General features: G+C 39.8%; 1 long non-coding RNA gene across 4 annotated transcripts in view; it reads right to left on the minus strand.

Annotated features, from left to right (window-relative positions):
* LOC143819832 (uncharacterized) overlaps positions 1-19,929 on the minus strand; it is a 56,069-nt gene extending 36,140 nt beyond the window's left edge. For 2 of the 4 annotated variants that reach the window (XR_013225116.1, XR_013225120.1), the window contains exons 1-3: positions 19,876-19,929; positions 18,606-18,654; positions 14,496-14,583 (exon numbers count right to left, since the gene is read on the minus strand). This is a non-coding gene — a long non-coding RNA (uncharacterized LOC143819832). The remainder of the gene's footprint in view (positions 1-14,495; positions 14,584-18,605; positions 18,655-19,875) is intronic. The other 2 variants (XR_013225119.1, XR_013225117.1) reach the window with 2 other exon arrangements.
* Positions 19,930-20,227: the final 298 nt, after the last annotated feature.

Consider the following 20,227-nt stretch of genomic DNA (forward strand, 5'->3'; position numbering starts at 1 on the left):
TATTTTAACAACAACAACAACTTTATTTTCTCAGCTCAAGCTCATATTGAAATTGTTTTGCAAGTGCAAAACTTTCCAAAGATGTTTGGGTAATCCAACCAAGGTTGGATTTTCACATCGTGTGAGCTCATTTCTATATATTTTAAATAACTGAGGGCCATTCCGCACCCGGAAAATATAGTGAAAGGCTTGCCTTTTGCTGATGCCATTTTTTTGGCGTTTTACATGACATCATCCCAGCATCCAATCAGCAACCCAGCAGCTACATCCTCTATTTTAAAGTGCTAGTTGGGGGATCCACAAAAGTGGATTCCCCCAGCCATGCAGCATGAGCGAGAGGAGAACAACCAGCAAACACACTCTAAAGAAAGGTGTGGAGGAAAAGTAGCGCTATCTGCACCCGCTCTTCTCCCGGGATGGGGCTTTAAAAAAAACAAACAAACTGCCTGGCGCATTCCCCCTCCCTCACACACTATTTTACTTTTGCCTCATAGTCCTCTTATCTAGCCATTATTTTTCTGTTTCTTGACAGCCTTGACCATACAAAACTCAGTACATATGCCTACTCACCTCCTGCCATCAGCCTCCTCCCTTCTCTTCCTTGTACCAGTTGCTCACGAGTTATGCAAGAGCTTGGATGGCACAATTATGGTCCCCAGACTGTAATTTCACACCCCTGGTTTAGCCATCCTATCAAACTCACAAAGCACCTTTTAACAAGCAACTCTAAAAAACAGTATTAAAAGCGGCATGTTCACAAAAACCACCAGCAGAAAAATAAAGCACTGGGTTATAGCACATGTGTGTGTTCTGCAAACTTCTTCAGGTGAAAATCATCAGAAGAAAGGCCACTGTTAGTGGAATATCCACACACCCATGAACCCAATAAAATCAGACTTGCAATCTATCAAACATATTTCTTAAATAAAATCTGCATAAGCCTTTTGAAGATGGTTACTTCTTTTTCCTGCATGCTATCAACAGTACAAATTTAGAGTCCAGGGGCACCTTTAAGACTAACAAAGTTTTATTTAACAATGTTAGATTTCACACATAGCTCCATAGTTAACTAGACTAAATTGTTAGGATCTGTCACAGAAAAGCTGATCACTTCTCTGATTAAATGGAATAGCATGTCCAAATTTCTAGTGATCCACTTATTCCACCAAACCAGCTGCTTCTGAGGTTACAGTATGTGATTCTTCAAAAGGCAGATTCAAACCCTCAAGGTTAAATCTGAGCTCCATTAATGTGAACATTTGGAAGTGATACTACTCATCACACATGGCTGGAAAAATGTTTTAATTCATAGAATCATTTAAAGCTACTTTTAAAACTGTGCAACATTTGCCAGGACTATAAGCATGCAGTCTCCTAATGACAACAACGTGAGAATCCACCAAGAATTCACCACTTTTCCCACGGAGACTCAAGATGGATTGGTAAAAAGTTGAAAGGAGAAATAGAATCCATTGCTTTTCCTTTCTTCGGAGTCAGGCATGTATTCTGACTCAGAACTGTTTGGGGGCTAACACAGTATTCCTCCATTCTCCTATCAGCCATTAGAGTTATCTCATTTTATCCTCACAACAAACCTATAAAGTATGTTAATTTGCCCAAAGCCACTCACTGAAAGTCAGAATTGAATAGAGAACCAATGGTAGAGCATCTGCTTGGCATACCAAAATTCCCACGTTGAATTCCCACCATTGCCAGGTAAAATGATCTGGTGGTAGATGATGTGAAAGGCTTCCATATGTGATCCTGGAAAGCCACTGTCAGTATGAAGAGCTGACCTTGATGGACCATCCTGACCTTGATGGACCAGTGGCATAATTCAGTATACAGTGGCTTCACGTGAACTGAAGCAAAGTCTTTCACAGTTCAATATACAAGGCTACCAGGCCTATGCCTGCAACCCCTGGGAGATTCTGGGAGTCCGTTAGATCTGATCCAGAACTCACACCATTTCTTGATAATGGTCCTGAAATCCCCCCAATCTCTATGGTAGAACCCTATGCTTAGAGCATCCTGAAAATTGCATCACTTCTGAATCAGAAGCTACCACTCCCTTCACATACCATGAATATCAGGGGCAGTAGGACTGTGAAGTGGTAAAGAGGAATCATCTACTGCAGTGGATCTCAACCTGGGGGTTGGGACCCCTTTGTGGGTTGAATGACCCTTTTGCAGGGATCGTAGCAGGACATGCAGCCCTTCACTTCAAGGGGGTCCCAAAATGGCCGACATTGCTCATCTTCCATTTCATCCACACACCAGCCTTGCGGGGCAGATGGAGATAGAGTTTGTCTTTCTGGAGCAGCAGAAAAGATCAGCATGGTGAGACAAGAGGCAGAACTGAACTGAGAAACCCCGGTAAAAACCAATTTATATATAATAATGAACAATGGATCTTCAAGCCATTGGTCAGTTTCGGTTTGATTTCTGTGAAAGAACATTTGCATAAGTTTATGGTTGGGGGTCAGCACAACATGAGTAACTGTATTAAAAGATCACGCCATTAGGAAGGGTGAGAACCACTGATCTACTGGAAGAGGACACTGGGAAAGCCTGCCAATACAGACCTACAAAACTTTTGCTGGTGGATGTCAGACAATATGCTGATGCTATCTACCATACGACAAGTAGCAGAAAGCATATGAAAGAACAAAATAAATTGTTTGATTTCATCTGAACTTTAGGATTGGATCCAGACAATTTCCATTGATTCCCTCTATCTGCTGAAGGCCCCCTTCATATCATTCCTCACCGATCACCCTGGATCAGCAGTGTGTGGAGATCAGTGGGCTGCAGTAGGAGGGAGGTTCTAGTGTATTAGTAGAAATTTTTGTCCAGATCTAACTCATGTTCTTTACATGGCTTGCATTAACCAAGCACCCCATGATGTAGCCTACCACTGAAGAAGCTGGCACTATCAGGGAGGCTACTGCATTAATAGCTAAGTTTCATACAATATTTACCACTGCTTATGTGATTTCCAGAAAGCACTCACTATATTTATAAGGAATCATGCATTTAGGTGTGTAATTAATATTCTTTTCCTTGACCCAAGCTTGTATTGTTTTTTAAAAAGGTAAAAAAATAGAAGGCTATTAGATATCTGAGATATGAACAAAAAAAATATTATTTTCAAAGTATATTCAATGATCTCAGCCCTCCCGCTCCCATGGAGCAAGAACAACTCTTTGTCCCTGTATTTCTTTACTGAATTTTAGATATCAAAACAAATGTCCAAATGTTACCTTCTATTAACAATTCATGTTACATAAAATAGCATTTATTCCATTATTAGAAAACAGATGGTCGAGAAACATTTGATGTCTTTAACTACCACACACAAAGATGTTGCATTATTAAAAGAAGGTCAGTCTTCCCTGCTACGCAAGCTGACAAAACAATGAAAAGCTGGCTATTCAAATTGGAGTAAAAACAAATAAACATTGTTCCATAATGTGTACAATCAAGTATGCTCTGTTAATACTCAGTCCTACTGAAATTTTGTTAAGCTCAGTTTTCAATATAACTCAGTAAGGAATTGTTGGTGCGATCTGTTCTCTTCCACCTTGCAGGCTTATGCTTTACCATCACTTGACAACAGTTAAATCATAGGAGTTGAATAAAATCCAGGCCTCGGTCCAGGAGAAGGATGCTGCGTGTAATCATGATTTGGCACAAAAATCAAAATTATCGGTATGATACCTTAGGGCAGGGGTAGTCAAACTGCGGCCCTCCAGGTGTCCATGGACTACAATTCCCAGGAGCCCCCTGCCAGCATTCGCTGGCAGGGGGCTCCTGGGAATTGTAGTCCATGGACATCTGGAAGGCCGTAGTTTGACTACCCCTGCCTTAGGGTAAAGACTAATAGATGCTTCTCCCACTATCTGAATGGTTTCGTTAAGGCTACATTAAAAAAGGCCTTTACTTAGGGCCCACTTCCAAACCTTTCCATCAGCAAACTTACACGGGAGATTTAACATTATCCTGTTAGATAAATATTTATGCCCCTGCAATCTGAACTATGTAGAAGATCTGAAACGCTATCTGCAGTATTATCACTTTATAATTCTATCTGACTTAGTTTGAATCAAGTACTGTTTTGAATTTCCAGTTTGGATAAGAACCGAATTAAGTTTCTTTTGGCAGATGTGTTCTTGACAGTTACACTGGAGGTAGCCATGTTTATACTATTATCCATGTCCATCAGGGAAAATTTGTCTCTGAGGCAACCCAGAGTCGATGTTTATTGTACAGCTATATCTTATTTTTTGATATTTTAAAATATATATTTTATATTAAGCTTTAATATTTTAGTCTGTTTATTTATTGTTTGTTAACACACTTGATTTAATCGTTTTACTTTTGTCACAGCTTAAGGCTGAAACAATAAACTTATTGTCTTAGGGGATATTAGAGTTACAGAAGAGAGACACAGTTCAGAATGGCCCTGAGATGTATAAATATTGTTTTATATTATTTTAAATGTAAACAATTTATAAAAATTAGGGATTCATATTGGTATTCATTTTAGGGTTAGGGTTAGCATAGGTATCATTTGAGATGCAGAATGGTTACTCTTAAAGGGAGCATTAGGGCTTGGGAAGAATTAGAATCATGGTTAGGAAAAGACATGAGATGTTTAAATATTTTAAATATTTTAAATATAACAAATATGAAAAATAGGGATTTTTAATGGCGATTGTTTTAGGGTTAGAATTACCTTTATATATGGTTCGTGATTCGTGATGAGGAGTGGTTAGTCTTAGGGCTACGGAAGTGTTAGAGACATGGTTAGAAAAGGCCATGTTTAGTTACTTATTGACTTTACTTACTGAAGTTGCTCCCCAGTTTCCAGTGACCACTCCTGAAACTGACTTCACGAAAGTAATACTTGGATCAAAATTGGAAGTTTTGTGTGTTCAGGTGACATTTCCATTGAATTAATAGAGAAACAAGAAGGTTTTTTTTAATATATAACAATAGTGAATTTTCTTATCAGGGTTTCTTTCTATGTACGCATGTATGCAGTCAAGTTGTAGCTGCTTCTTTGTAGCTCCAAACTGTATAGTTGGCATCTAAGGCTGGTAAAGACTATCTCCATACAGTAGGCAAAGTTTATATGGGATGGAATTGTTTTGGTGTATACCGGAATAAAAAATATAATATGGACTGGAAGCGGTCCTTTATGTAAAAGTTACAGAAATATGATCCATTTGGTTAGCCAAAGACTAACCAAGGCGTATTATATTAACTGAACTGAGAGCACACCACTTACCTCTCTGCATATTACACAGTCCAACCACACCTATCACTGTCATTTGGCATCTGAAGTCACTCCATTTTCCAATATATAGGCCAGATGGACTCATGATATCTAGTCAGCCAATGATCGATATAGTCTTCCCTCAAAAGCCAAAATAGCCCTAAAAAGCCCCCTCTCCAGTCCTGTACTGAAAGAAACCAAGGCTAGAACTGGCTGGTAAAAGTGTTGTGATTGCCATTGAAGAAACAGAATCATAGAGTTGGAAATGATCTTCAGGGTCATCTAGTCCTACCCCCTATACTAGCTGTCCCCAACCCTCGGTCTGGGGACCGGTATCGGTCCATAGATCAGTTGGTACCAGGCCGCGGCTCTTCCTCATCCTCCTCCCTGACTGCTGCCTCATGGGCTGCCCTGCCATTCTGCCGCCGGCTCACTTTTGGTATTCTCCAGTGACCAGTAGGGAAGTCAGGGGCATCGGGGGGAAAGCAAGTGGAGCAGGGGATCAGGCAGCGGCTGCGGTGACGTCCCTTGGCAAAAGACTACCCCCCCCCGGGCCTCAGTAAAATTGTCAAGCATTGACCGGTCCCCGGTGATAAAAAGGTTGGGGACCACTGCCCTACACAATGCAGGAACTCACAACTACCTGCCCACCCACAGTGACCCCAATTTCATGCCCAAATGATCCCTCTACCAAAAATCTGCAGAATCTAGCCTGACCTGAAAGAAATTCACCTACCATCCCACAATGGTATTCAGCAATCCCCTGGAAGGGTCACAAGAGACATACACTGACACATTCCTTCCTGTCCACCCACTCACAATCTACCTAAGTTCATAATATCAGGATTTCTGTCAGATGACTATCTAGCATGTGCTTAAAAACTTCCAAAGAAGGAGAACCTATTACCTCCCAAGGAATCCTGTTCCACCGAGGAGCCGTTCTGTCAGGAACTTCTTCTGGATGTTTAGCCGGAATTTTTTTTTTTTTAATTAACTTAATCCCATTAGTTCTGGTCCAACCCTCTAGTGCAACAGAAAACAATTCTACTCAATCTTCTATATGTCAGCCCTTAAACTTTTTGAAGATGGTTATCATATCACCTCTTAGTTGTCTTCTCTCCAGGCTTAACTGCCCAAGCTCCCTTAACTTTTCCTCATATATCTTCGCTTCCAAACCCCTCACCATCTTAGTAGCCCTCCTCTGGACATGCTCCAGTTTGTCTACATCTTTCCTCAGTTGTCGTGCCCAAAACTGAACACAATACTCCAAGTGAGGTCTTACCAGAGCAGAGTAAAGCAATAACATCACCTCACATGATCTGGACATACTTTTAATACAGCCCAAAATCCTATTTGTTTTTTTAGCCATTGAGTCACACTGCTGACTCATGTTCGGTGTATGCTCTACTAAGACCCCCATATCCTTTTCACATGTGCTACTGCCAAGATACGTCTCACCAATCCTATAGTGATGCATTTTATTTTTCCTACCTAAATAAAGAACTTTACATTTATCACTATTGAAATTCATTTTAGCCCAGTTTTCTAGCCTGTCAAGATCATCCTGTATTCTGATTCTGTCGTTGGTGTGTTTGCTACCTCTCCCAGTTTGGTGTCATATGCAAATTTAATACGTACCCCCTCTATTCCATCATCCAAATAATATATACATATGTTGAACAACACGGGGCCCTCCCTGAGGCACTCCACCTGTCACTTCACTCCAAGAAGATGACTGACCATTTACAAGCACCCTTTGATTGTGGGTTTTTTTTTTAAGCTAAAGGTGCTCCATATATCATTATATAATTTTTAACTCCCCATTTTTTATTTTTAGGTTTTACATTTTTACAAGATTCTACCTTTCAGGTTTATAGTATTTTCCAGATTATAGAAATATCTGTCTCTTTATGGCTTTAATCTTCAGATTTACATATCCTCAGATTTGGCTGAATTGGAATAAACAAGTGGGGGTCTGATCAGATCTCAGAAGCTAAACATGGTCGTCCTTGGTTAATACTTAGGTAGGAGACCACCAATGAAATCCAAGGTCTCTATGCTGAGACAAGCAATGTCAAGCCACCTCTGTTCATCTCTCTTTATGTGTGTACTCTCTCTCTCTCTCTCTCTCTCTTTCTATCTTTCTATCTATCTATCTCAAAATAATCAAAAAAGTTCCAGTTTGGCCACTTAAGGATGACCAGATGATTTTGATTGGCACAGAATTCATTTTCTATTAAATCAGTTAACTTGTTAGTGATCAGTGGTTGAGAACCACCAGACACAAGAATAGTTTTGATGTTCCCCATCTTTACTCTCTGCTCCCCTGCAAACATTACCAACATTGTTTGAAAGGGAAACCTGGAAATTAAATGACACATTTTGGAACCCATTCTGAGGTCAGCAGCCTGGCGTTCAAAATGGCTGTTATTGTATGTGAACTGTGTTTGGACAGCTGCCCACTTGAATAGTTCTACAACATCATGTCCCAAATGGTTTGATGGTTATGCTTTAAAGTCAAGATTAATGAAAGCATAGAGTATTTATTATTGTTGTTGTTTAACCTTCCTGGCACTGCTTTTTAATATAAAATCAGTGCCAAATAATAGTGTAAATGTAAACACCAATTTAAACTAGGTTATTAGAGGTTTATGTGTATTATATAGTTATTAAGGAAATGCAAAAGAAACTCTTAGTTTAATTTCAGTTTCTTGCTTCACTAACCACGAGCCACCTGCAATGATTATTCTACAATGCCCAGTACATTTTTATGCAAACGTGAAAGGATATGGTGTAGTATTTCAGTTGATTGCCTTTCAAATGTACTGAAAGAGGATCTAATTTTCAGTAATTTCATACATTAAAAATCTGAGATATCATTAGGAACTCAAGGGTTTGACACTGCTTCAATGGAAACAACTGGAGTTTTCCAATATATTTTCCTAGAAGCATGATCTCATTAAAGTATAGTACACAGAGTTGTTCAGCAGGTTCCAATTAATCACTTCATATCACGTTTACTTCCTGGCATGAGGTCTACTGTAATCTTTAGCTCTAACATACAGTAAATGATGTTGCAGACTTGCAGATGATTCCATCTTTAGCAATGAGGAGACATGCATTATTGAATGATGGCCTTATGCTTCTTCAGTTCCACCATTTCAGTCTTTAGCTGACTGACAATACATTCTGATAGGGGGAAACTTGTTACTGCAGCTTGTTGTTGTTGTTAGGTGCGAAGTCGTGTCTGACCCATCGCGACCCCATGGACTGCAGATATCATGTACCAAAATTTGTATTTCTCTTGTTGGGTGGTCATTCAGAATAATGAATAATGAAAGCTTCAGGGATGCCACTGAAAAACTGCCTAATTCTCTCAGCGCTATGTTGTATGACTTACATTGTTGTCTTGGTTTCCATTAAATTCTTGTTACTCAAATAAGAATTGATTTTTATTGGTTCTCCCTCTATTCCCCATTTTGCAACCATAGCAGCCCCATTAATGGATGTGAAAAGAAATATGGCCTCCAAACTCTGAAATGGGACTCAGAAGCTATTCAATATTTTGAGAGATTAAGAGATGCCTTGAGCAAAGAGCCAGTGCTCCATATTCCTAACCCTCAAGTCCCTCTCATACTACAGACTGATGTATTGAATAGGGGCCCTAGGGCTGTCCTCTTATAAGAACAGGGTGGAGTGGAACATTCAGTGTTATACATTAGCCAGAAGTTGTCACCACAGGAGCAGCATTATGCCATGATTGAATTAGAGGCCCTGGCAGTCCACTGGGCAATGTATAACTTAAGGCCTTACTTGTGGGGTAGTCCATTTACCTTGGCCATGAACCATGAAAGTAACCCTTTCCCCCAAACACAGAGTTTTGACATTCTTTATATGTTTATTACCAGAATGTTTCTAATTTTCTATTCTGCCTAGTTAATATTTGCAACAGGTAATTAGTTCTGACTGCCTTTATGATTAAGACAACCATCCTGGCAATAAAACATTTATTGGACTAAGCTGTACAAAACAAGAACCAAATCCTTGAATGTAGAAGAATATTATCATTGAATGGAAAACCACGGGAGGGTTTATTTTATGTCGATGTACAGTTCACATATCTGAGTAACACACATTTCCAATCACTATGTTTTCTGAGACAATTTTTCTCATTAATTTGATGGTTTCAGAATTTTGAGCTGTGATTACTAACATATGTTATCATTCCCTGATGTACATGGGCTTTTGTATGAGAAAATATTTTTATTGAAGTTATTTTACCCATGTTTTCTATATGATAGTCACCGTTGCAATTATGCAATGCAATACACTTCAGGCAGCAGTTTCATAAATAACTTTTCTTCTACATCTCTTTTTAGAACCCTTGCCATTTTAATGCTAAACCACACAAAGCTAATACAAAACTACACAAATCAACTGTCTTTCTAAAAACAACTTCAAGATCATTAACAAGTGCAAGCAATTAATTCGGAACACAGCATCAGACAATTATAATCAGGCTTCCTTTATGTAACGTGCATCACTTTGTATCTGTGAACATGGAGCTGGATCCAGACTAGATGTTTCGATTGGCATAAGGATTTTTACTCATAGGTCGTGATTTCTTCCATGTCCTTGAAGAAGAGCATCAGGAACAAGATTTTGGAGGCATCCGGGCTGCCATGAGAGACAATAAATCTTTGTGCCCACAGAAACATTGTACACTGCTGAACCCCCCCCCCCCTCCTCAAACCCTATCCTCTCTAAGTTCCACCCCCAAATTTCCAGGTATTTTCCAACATGGAGTAGGCAACCTATTCAAAATGTAGATTTACTACACAAAAACTGAGTTAGGGTTGACTAATATACAGGTCTGTTTATATGGTACAAAATGTCAGTACAAGAATTATGTACGTCGATCATAAGCACTTGGTCCCACAGTGCTCCATCAGAATGGACTTCAGGTCACCAGATCATTACCCAAAGAAAACAGTAACCAACCAATAATACAGCACTCTGTAAAGAAGATACTTCATCTCTTTCACTATCCAAACTTCAGAAGTATGAATTCTGATCAGTATTAATTAAATTAGATATGTCTTAGCAACGAAGGCCACAAAGGTAGAAATATCAGCATTTGGTTAAAAAATGTAGTCTGTAAATGTCAATGTCAGCCGTTCTAAAGAGCAAACAAATAATATATTTGGTTGCCAATGTAAGACTCTTCCAAATGGCTTTTAAAAAGTAGACTGGTACACAGAAGAACTCGTGGAATTTGATGTGAGTGACTGATTTACTATTATAATATTTTTGGCAGTTGCTGTGTTTATTTGTTAAGGGCACTCCATTCCAAGCAAATACAGGATGCTGCAATATCATCCAGGGACTTCATCCAAAATTACTGAAAACGAGAAAGCTAATCAGCTGAATCAGTTCCTCTACCTCCAAAAATGCTTTAAAAACCTCCTGTACACAGCAGTTTCTCTGTTTGGTGGTGTGAATCCATATGTCTCTTTATATGCATGCACAAACGCACACAAAGAAGAAAATTGCATATCAAAACCCTAGTGAGAAAAGCAATAGCTAAACAGTATGTTATTAGGGCTACAAATACTTGAGCAATCTACTCATGGTGGTGGAGCTATTCAAGAAAATTACAGCTTTACAACATGTGATTCCTGGGTTATGCTGTTTGTTAAGTAAGTGGTGGAAGGGCCCAAGTAGGGGGGAAATTGCTTGAGAATTCAAAACCTATACTTTGCAGTAACTGCTGGGCAGGCCATACGCATTACAAATAGTAGTAATTGTACTTTATGGGTTTTCTGCCACAAAGGCAGCTAAATCATAATTCATCATCCATGTGGTTAAAAGAGACAATGCCAAAATAAAGTTCAACATGGTGATAACTGTTTAGTAATGAAAAGTATGAAAAGTAATAAAATAAATACCTTAAAAAAACTGGTCCATAAATCACACAAATTAAATCATCACAGTTCATAGCAACCTTTCCTACTACAAGGAATCCTTCCCAATTAATAAATTACCTATTGTATAAGTGTGATGACTGTAACAGAATCAGTATGATTCTATATGAATTATGTATAAATTAATGGTATATTCCTAATTTGTTTGTGCTTTAACAGTAATGCAGTATAATTTTAATAGAGGTAATTCAACAAGGGTGTCCACTTTGTTATAGTGGTTAGGAGTACAGGCTTCTAATCTGGCAAGCCGGGTTTGATTCTGCGCTCCCCCACATGCAACCAGATGGGTCATCTTGGGCTCACCACAGAACTGATAAAGCTGTTCTAGTAACCTGCCATGAGTCTATGGAAAGTGGCAAAATAGAAATTGAATGAATGAATGAATGAATGAATGAATGAATGAATGAATGAATGAATGAATGAATGAATGAATGAATGACCTGGACCATAATTTTACAAATAATAGAAATGTTGATGAAATACAAATGGACTCTAAATTTCAAAACTACTTTAAGACTGAATATAATTTGAGAAAAAATTAAATCTGCCCTGTGATAACCAGGAGACAGGATGAAAAACTCTTTATTAGCTATATTGCACCTAAACAGACTATCCCATTAAGACTTCTGTGGGCTATGTCAGAGTTTATCTCCTGATTATCGGTAGTCTACATTGGTGCTGATAGAATGTGAGATAGCAAACTCCAGTGTCTCTTAGTAACTCTCCATTCCAACCCAAGAGGAACATAAGAACAAAAGACATGTTGTGACTACCAGAAACTTGATTAATTGAGAATGACATTCTGTGCCTACTACAGATGACCCAATGATTGGGTCATGACCAGAAGGTTGAAAGTCTCATGTCTTTCCCAGAGAAGTAGTCGAACATGTATAGTTTAACTGACATTAGCCAACTAATGTTTACAAATTTCAAATTGCATATGGCCCAGATATTGTTGGCAGTGATAAACCCAATCTAAACTGTCATTTGAAATTGTGGACAGATTGCCAGCAGGCTGTGCGGATGGTGGCAGCATAAAAATGCTAATCAGCAGTGACATTAATGATAAGGTAACTTTTATTCCTTTGCATCATGTACCAAAGGAATGTATTCAAACACAACTTTAAAATTTAGACATTTAATATATGCTTATGATAGCAGGACTAAATTATCCACTCTGGGGGAAGATTTGTTTTCTCCTAATTGTGCTAAATATGTTTTTAAAAAAACAATCATCACAGACATGATCCCTACGGGAATATATGATTGGAAGAAAAATCAATTAGCTTCCTGAAGCTAATTATTCTCCTTTTTCCCCCTGCAAATACTTGCTGTGCTCATTCAAGATGCAGAAAGAGAGTTTTCTCTTCCAACTTGCATGGTTATTAGTCCACGGGGGTTCCATGTCCTTGGGAATCAACAAGCTCAGTTTCCTTATGATATGTACCATCATAAGCAAAATCCAAATATATTTGCATAGGACAGTTGAGTGGCTAATTTTTCCTCCTCTGTTTTCTCTGTCTTTAGTTTATTTTCCCCCATTACTAAAGTTTTAATTTCACTTTGGACAAATTCACTGACCACCCAAGATTTGAACCCTCAAATCATTAGCTGAACTCAGCAGTGGCATGTCAAATATTTGAAAACACATAATATTCTTAGTTGAGTTACATACTGTTGTACAAAGAAGTCAATTGATTTTAGCACGTCAGCACAATCTCAATAGCATTCCAAAACTATTGTTAAAGGAACATGGACAGTTATCAGTCAACACAACTAGTCTATTTTGCAGTTGTTAACAATGAACAGTTGTTCCAGGCAGGAGGAAGATTTGGTCACAGTCTTCTTCATTCCTAGACTGTAAATTAAGAAGGACAGTCTCAGAGTCACTAACTTAGTGCTGCATTAAGATTCACTCTGTTCCTTTTCAGTTACTCTCAGCCAAGTCATATTCCAGTGACCTCTTGGGGGGGTCATATTTGGGTAGAATTTGAACAACAAATGAAAACTTGACATAATCATCAATAAGGAAGTATTCACTCATTCAAAAGACTTAGAATACCTCCCTGAGACCAAACCTAACAGAATAAATTCGTACTTATATCTGAGCAGACCTACTTAGAATTGCTGCTTTAGTTATCTACATTTTTTTTACATGTGTCAATGATAGTGGTGGTAAGAAGTGCTGACAAGTCACAGCTGACTTACGGTGACCCAATGGGGTTTTCAAGGCAAGAATGGATCAGAGATGATTTGGCCTTACCTGCTTTTGCATCATGAACCTGGTATTCCTTGGAGGTCTTCCATTCTAATACTAGCCAGGACTGGCCCTGCTTCACTTCCAAGATGAGATCAGACTAGCCTGAGCTATCCAGGTCAAGGTAAATATGTTAATGCATCTTATGAAATGTGTTTGTGCAAGATATTTTAAACTGGCTTTCCATCTAAATTAGAGTCCTCAATGTAGCATACAATAAAAACTCTAAAACAAACCGAAAACTCATAAACAGATAAATAAAAACAATTTAAATAAAACATACTAACAGGAAAAAAGAAATCTTCAAGGGAACACCAGATAAAACCAAAAGGTTTTGTGGAAGACAATAACAGGGGACAGGGGGGAAAATTCCACAGGTTGGTGCCAAAACACAAGCCTTTTTCTCTGGCTTCCTTGTCTAACCTTAGAAGGTGGGTGTACCAGAAGCAAGACCTCCAAAGATTACTCTAGTGGGCAAGTAGGCCTAGAGAGGCCATCCTTCAGGTATACTGGTCCCAAGAAGTATAGGATTTGAAAGCTCAGCATCTTGAATTAATCCTGGAAATACATTGGGAGGTGCAAACCAAGGTTCAAACAGTGATTTTGTTCTTCATGAAAAAACAACTCCAGTGCAAAATTCAGTTGCAGCATTGAGATTACTTAATCGAGTCTGATACCTAGATGTTCTGTTTGAAATTGGCATCTTGTGACACATGGCCCCATGATAAAAGTAATGCTAATATCTCTGAAAGTATAATTATTGCTAATGTTCTCTTTGGAGCTTTGATTGGGGTTTGTATTGTGCAATTATGCATTCTGACAAGAGCTGTAAAATTACACTTGCACTGTGATGATTTTCATTTTTGATTCTGAAATTATGGAATTTTTTTACATTAAAAGTGGACTAAATTTGCATTGTTATGACAGTTAATGACAAATAGATCCATCAAAACATATAGCTTGACTTGCTCACTTAAAATGTGTCAGCTTACTAATATATTGTTACCAAAAGTATCCTTCTTTCATTTGCTGTTTACTGCCGCTGGCAGTAATCTCTACATCTGTAATACAAGAAAAATAATTTTATTCCCATTGCACTTCAGTACTGTCCCTGTCCCAGACTTGTCAATGTCTCCTTAATATTCTTTGTTTCTATGCTTGCCACTTCTGATTTTGCTAGTATCTTTTTTTACCATTAAGTCTTGGGAAACTGATCTGACATCATACTTCCAGGACCATCCCAAGCAGAATTATACCCTTTAAGCCCATTGAACCAAATAGACTTAGAAAGGTATAACTCTGCTTAAGGTGGCGCTGTTGGCACTTCATTTAAAATGTTGCCAAGGATATTTGTGAAATGAAATGAACATCCCAATTTTTTTTTCAAAAGCATTTGTTAGGTCCATATATTTTGAGTAGTGTTTCACTCCTGGCATTATTTATTTCATTTATATGCCACCTACAACTCAAGGTGGCTTACAACAATAAAATATACAATGGGCAAACAGTATAAATAATTTAAAACACAGTAAGATTCCATTATATTCATTTAAAATAACCTGGTGCCTGTTCTAAGACATCTCCCGGGTCTAAGAGATGGAGAACAGCAATGTAGAAGTTAGTAGGTGGGATATCTGCTGCCTTCTATTCCTTTGTATCCAGCTGTGTCCACTGAATACCAGTCTCTGAGTCTCGGAAGCCTTAAACCCCTGCTTTCTGCTCTTCACAAACTGCCACAAAAAGTTCATGGTGGCTCTTCAGTTTGTGAACATTCTTCACAAACCACAAGTTAGCCAAAATTCATGATGGACTTCAGTTTGTCGGTTGGTTCATGCCCATCACTAGTATTTTATAAATTGAACTAATTGGGGAGTTGCCAACAAATAAGCATTCAAATAAGGGCCTCTTGTGGTGCAGAGTGATAAGGCAGCAGACATGCAGTTTGAAGCTGGCAGTCTTCAAGCAAAGGTTGGATACACACTTTTCTTGGATGCTTTAGGATGCTTAGGGCTGATCCTGCGTTGAGCAGGGGGTTGGACTAGATGGCCTGTATGGCCCCTTCCAACTCTATGATTCTATGATTCTAAGGTCTGCCCATGAGACTGGGAGTTCAATCCCAGCAGCCGGCTCAAGGTTGACTCAGCCTTCCATCCTTCTGAGGTTGGTAAAATGAGTACCCAGCTTGCTGGGGGGTAGACGGTAATGACTGGGGAAGGCACTGGCAAACCACCCCGTATTGAGTCTGCCATGAAAACGCTAGAGGGCGTCACCCCAAGGGTCAGACATGACCCGGTGCTTGCACAGGGGATACCTTTACCTTTTAAGCATTCAAAAGACTATGGCTGCATTTTCCTGTTATTTTGCAGTAATAAAGCAGCATTGATACTTGGGTGCCCTCCCTGCCTTCTCTGGAGGTGAAAACGAGAACCAAAAACTAGTCACATAACTACTGCCATATTCCTCCTTTTATATATCAAACATATTAGGTAGATTTAACGTCATGAACAGGCTGAGGCTCACAAAATAGGGATTTCTTGCCTTAAATACCACAGATCGCCCCCTAAATGGCATATGAGCAGCCATAACCACAGGTTGTCCTGGACGCTACTTCCTTTCCCACAAAATTCCCCCTCTCAAACAGCTACTTACCGCAAAATAGCAGCTGGCAAATGCTGCACATGAAGAAACCCTTTCCTCCCCCTACCAACTAAGCTTGGTTTGCAACTTCTTCCTGCCAAAATGGCAGCCTTTAAGTAAAGCATGGAAAGAAGTCTCTTATGGAACAATCCTATTCAGAGTGATTCCTGTGGGCTTAGAGTGGAGCAACTCTGCCTATGATTACACTGTAAGTGAACAAAACGTTAATTACATCCACTAATTGACAAAGGCAACTGGGAATTGGATACAAAACATAGAAAAATGCAATGATACTTTCTGTTTCTGTTTTGCTGGTCTGGAGATTGACAGAAATGAAACAAAACAAATGAGTTAAGGCAGACTCTGAATATTCAAATCTGCTCTTGTATTTGACATGTCTGCATTTAAAAATAGAAACACAAAACAAGACACTTATCGGGGAGGGGGTTTCTTATTCCACCCTCTGCACACATGCACGTGCGCGCATACATGCGTGCGCACACACACAAACACACACACACACACACTATTGCCTGTTTCCTGTCCTTGAAAGCCTCCGTAACCTCTCTTTTCCCTGCTTTCTCTCCATCACACCCACCAGCCAACTGCACTGCCCCGTAAGGAAACATAACCTTAATTGAGGGTTGGGGCCACAGAGGAGCAATAAAAGCAAAGCAGAAACAAGAGAGAGACTGGACAGCAAGAAATATACCGCAAATCAGAAACTGGGAGAGCTGTTTACGTTTTACATTTGTGTCACCGAAACGTAATCAATAACTTGTTCATGCTAAACTTCTGAGGTCCTTGGCATTGAGAAGACACCCTGCCATCTGCTGCTTTTTCTCCTTTCCTCCCTTTGGCAGCCTCTACCTGGGAAAATTCTGTCCCAGTTGCAAGGCACTGGCTGCTGGGCCAGACCCAGTTGCGCAATGGTGAACTTGGAAGGGCTTGTGAGGTCACCCTATTTCCCCTTGTATCCCCACGTTAGTTCCTCTTTTCCACCTATTGACAAACCCATTTCCTTTCTTCTTCCTCTCCTTCCTACTCACCCCATTGCTATCATTTCATCCGTAACTTGCCTGCCTCCATAAAAAGAGCCTACAGAAGACTACATCTTTCTCCTTTTCTTCGTTTTATCTTCACAACAGCCCTCTCAGTTAATTTAGGTCAAAAATATGTAATTGGTCCAATGTGAACTATGAACAGCATAGTGGCGATTTGACCTTGGGGCTCCTGGACCCTGCTGCATCACATTGTCTTTTGTGTGGCCGCTACTGTTGAACAGGAGCAAGCAGCCAGCTCTAGAGTTCAGATTTTTCTGCAAATCTGGGGCATTTCCCAGTTTCTAGAAAGATCTATCTTGTCTTTTCTGGCTCTAATCTCCAGACTTAAATGCCTAAATTATGGCCACATTGAAAATGAGATCTATTAATGATCAAACCTTTGTGTAGTAAGTGTAAATAACAAAAAGTTTCCAGATTTTGAAAAAAAACTGTTTTACACCAATAGTTACACTTCAACAATTTATTTTAACATACTGAATATTTACATTCTAAAATATAGAGAGCATATTGCAGCAAAAATACAATAAATTAATATCAATTCTCCTGATATTCCAAAGCAGAAAATAAATATAGAAGATTTTCTACAAATATTCTACTGCCTCCTTCAGAATTAGCCTAGACACTTCCTGTCCTAATATTATCTTTGATTAATTTGCCATGCTTAGAAGAGAAAATAATCTCACGCACATGCACTTCTGCTAAACTGGCAATCTTCCCTGGTTAAGAAGTAAGCACTTCCTTTGAGGTTATCCCCCTTTTTCTCAGTTTCCAACAGATAAATTAAAACCAGCATTAATGTGCAAGTTTCACTTTGGATGCAATTCCTGATCATTGCTCCACAAACACGGTAAATGCGAAAGCTTCCGGCACTATTACGACTGAAATCACAACCGGTGGCATTTATTTCCTAGCTTACTGCATTGATTTGTCTCCACAGCCCTCTGCACAGGACTTCTCACACTTTTCACTAGGGAACAATGTTGGTAGCAGCTAAAATGTATTATTAAACATGTTTTCCAGCTTGAATTGGAAAACTGAAAATTCAACCTATCCCAGCCACATCTACAAAGCAACATCACACACAGCCATGGCAAAGTCTCCATTTATGTGGATTAGTTAATAACAGCTAGCATCCATGAAGGTAATTTAATTACCTGTAACCTTCCAGGGTTGCTATACATCGGCCAACAATGGCAAATGACCCCTGAACATCTCTTGCCTTGTAAACCCCAAGGGGTCACCATAAATCACCTGCAACGTGATGATACTTTCCACTAACAACAAAAAGCTTTCGTCTTATTGGCAGGTATGTTCCATCTGTGTAATGCAAAGACAATTCCAGGAAGAGCTACAACAGGACAGTATCAAGTAGGGTTACCAACCTCAGGGTTGAGCTTGGAGATCCTCTTGAAGTTACAGCTCATCTGTAGACTATTGAGATCAGGAAGGAAATGGCAGGTTCAGAGAATGGACTCTATTATATACCATAAAGACTAGCAGAAAGAGAAGTCCTAAAGTGACAAGTCTGCTGCTGAGCTGCCTCTCCAGACACTGCACTCAAATCTCCAGGAATTTCCCAAGCCAGAGCTGACAAGCCTAACATCAGACAAAGATTTCAAATGAAAAGTACAACTCACATATGAGATCACTTGATTATTCAATACTCAACAAATCACCTTTAAACCACTTGGGGAGCGGTATCATATTTGGTTAAGGCTGCTGTGGGTGGAGAGTGGGCGGGGCCAGTCTGGGTGAGGGCCAGAGTTCTAGCCACCTACCCTCCCCCCATAGGGAGGGTTGTGAGGTGCCGCCATCACTTCTCTTTTGGCCGCTCGCAGAGAAGGATGTCAGGTTAGTGGCGTGCACCTTCCTTCTAACACAAGCAGCACCTACAGGCCTGGGCCCAGGGAAGCTGCGGCTTTGGCGGGACGGAGGTGGCTGGGGATGGCTTCCCCACGGCCGCTGAGCACACCCACAACCTCCCTGGGGTGCTTACTAATGGGCTTTGAAGCTAGTAAGAACATAAGAAGCCATGTTGGATGAGACCAATGGCCCATCCAGTCCGACACTCTGTGTCACACAGTGGGCAAAACCCAGGAGATACACCAGCAGGGCCAAAACCGCAGAAGCCCTGTGACTGTTGGCCCACAAACACCAGGACTACAGAGCATCCCTGTCCCAGACATAATGTTCCATCTATAAGTTGTGGCTAGTGTGGTGTAGTGGTTAAGAGTGGCAGCTTCAAGTTAGGTTTGATTCCCTGCTCCTCTACATGCAACCAGCTGGGTTGCCTTGGGTTGGTCAGAATCCTACTAGAGCTGTTATCTCAGAGTAGTCCTGTCAGAGCTCTCTCAGCCCCACTTATCTCACAGGAGAGAATAGCTCCTTGTGAGACTCCACTTATTAGTGCTCGCCACTAGTATGTACACTCCCCTAGAGCCACCCTCTGGCCTCAACCTTGGAGAAAAGACTGTAGCCATTTTAAGGCCAGGCCTTGAAGCTCCATGTTGGCTAGGCGTTGGGCTAATTAAGGGGTTATTTGAACAGTTATAAATACTTAGCAATGAGCAGTCACTTGATAATGTCTCAGTAAGTTATTGACTTAAGAGAATAGCTCCCAATAGTTTATCAGTAGATTCTATTCTTATGTACCACCTGCCCTTGACATGCAGCAGTGAGGTTCATGTCAATAGAATCCAGTTCCCACTGTCTTTGTCTATCTTAGAATTTCAGAATTTTGAAAATACCAACTTTCCATTACGGTGTCACTGAGAGGATCCATGCTTTACTGGAAAGCTTTTGACCGACCAACAGCCAGACAGACAGACAGGCAGGTAGATGGAAAACATTAGAATTCTACTCTCTTTCCAATCCTTGTCCTAAGATTACAGGAACTCAGCAACATGCTATTATTAGACAAAGAGGGTTATTTCTTTATTTACACAAAAACAAGGTTCTCCAAACAATAATCATGAACATTTCTGGAAACTGACCTGCACTAACA

Source organism: Paroedura picta, chromosome 10, assembly GCF_049243985.1.
Source record: "Paroedura picta isolate Pp20150507F chromosome 10, Ppicta_v3.0, whole genome shotgun sequence".
NCBI lineage: Eukaryota > Metazoa > Chordata > Lepidosauria > Squamata > Gekkonidae > Paroedura > Paroedura picta.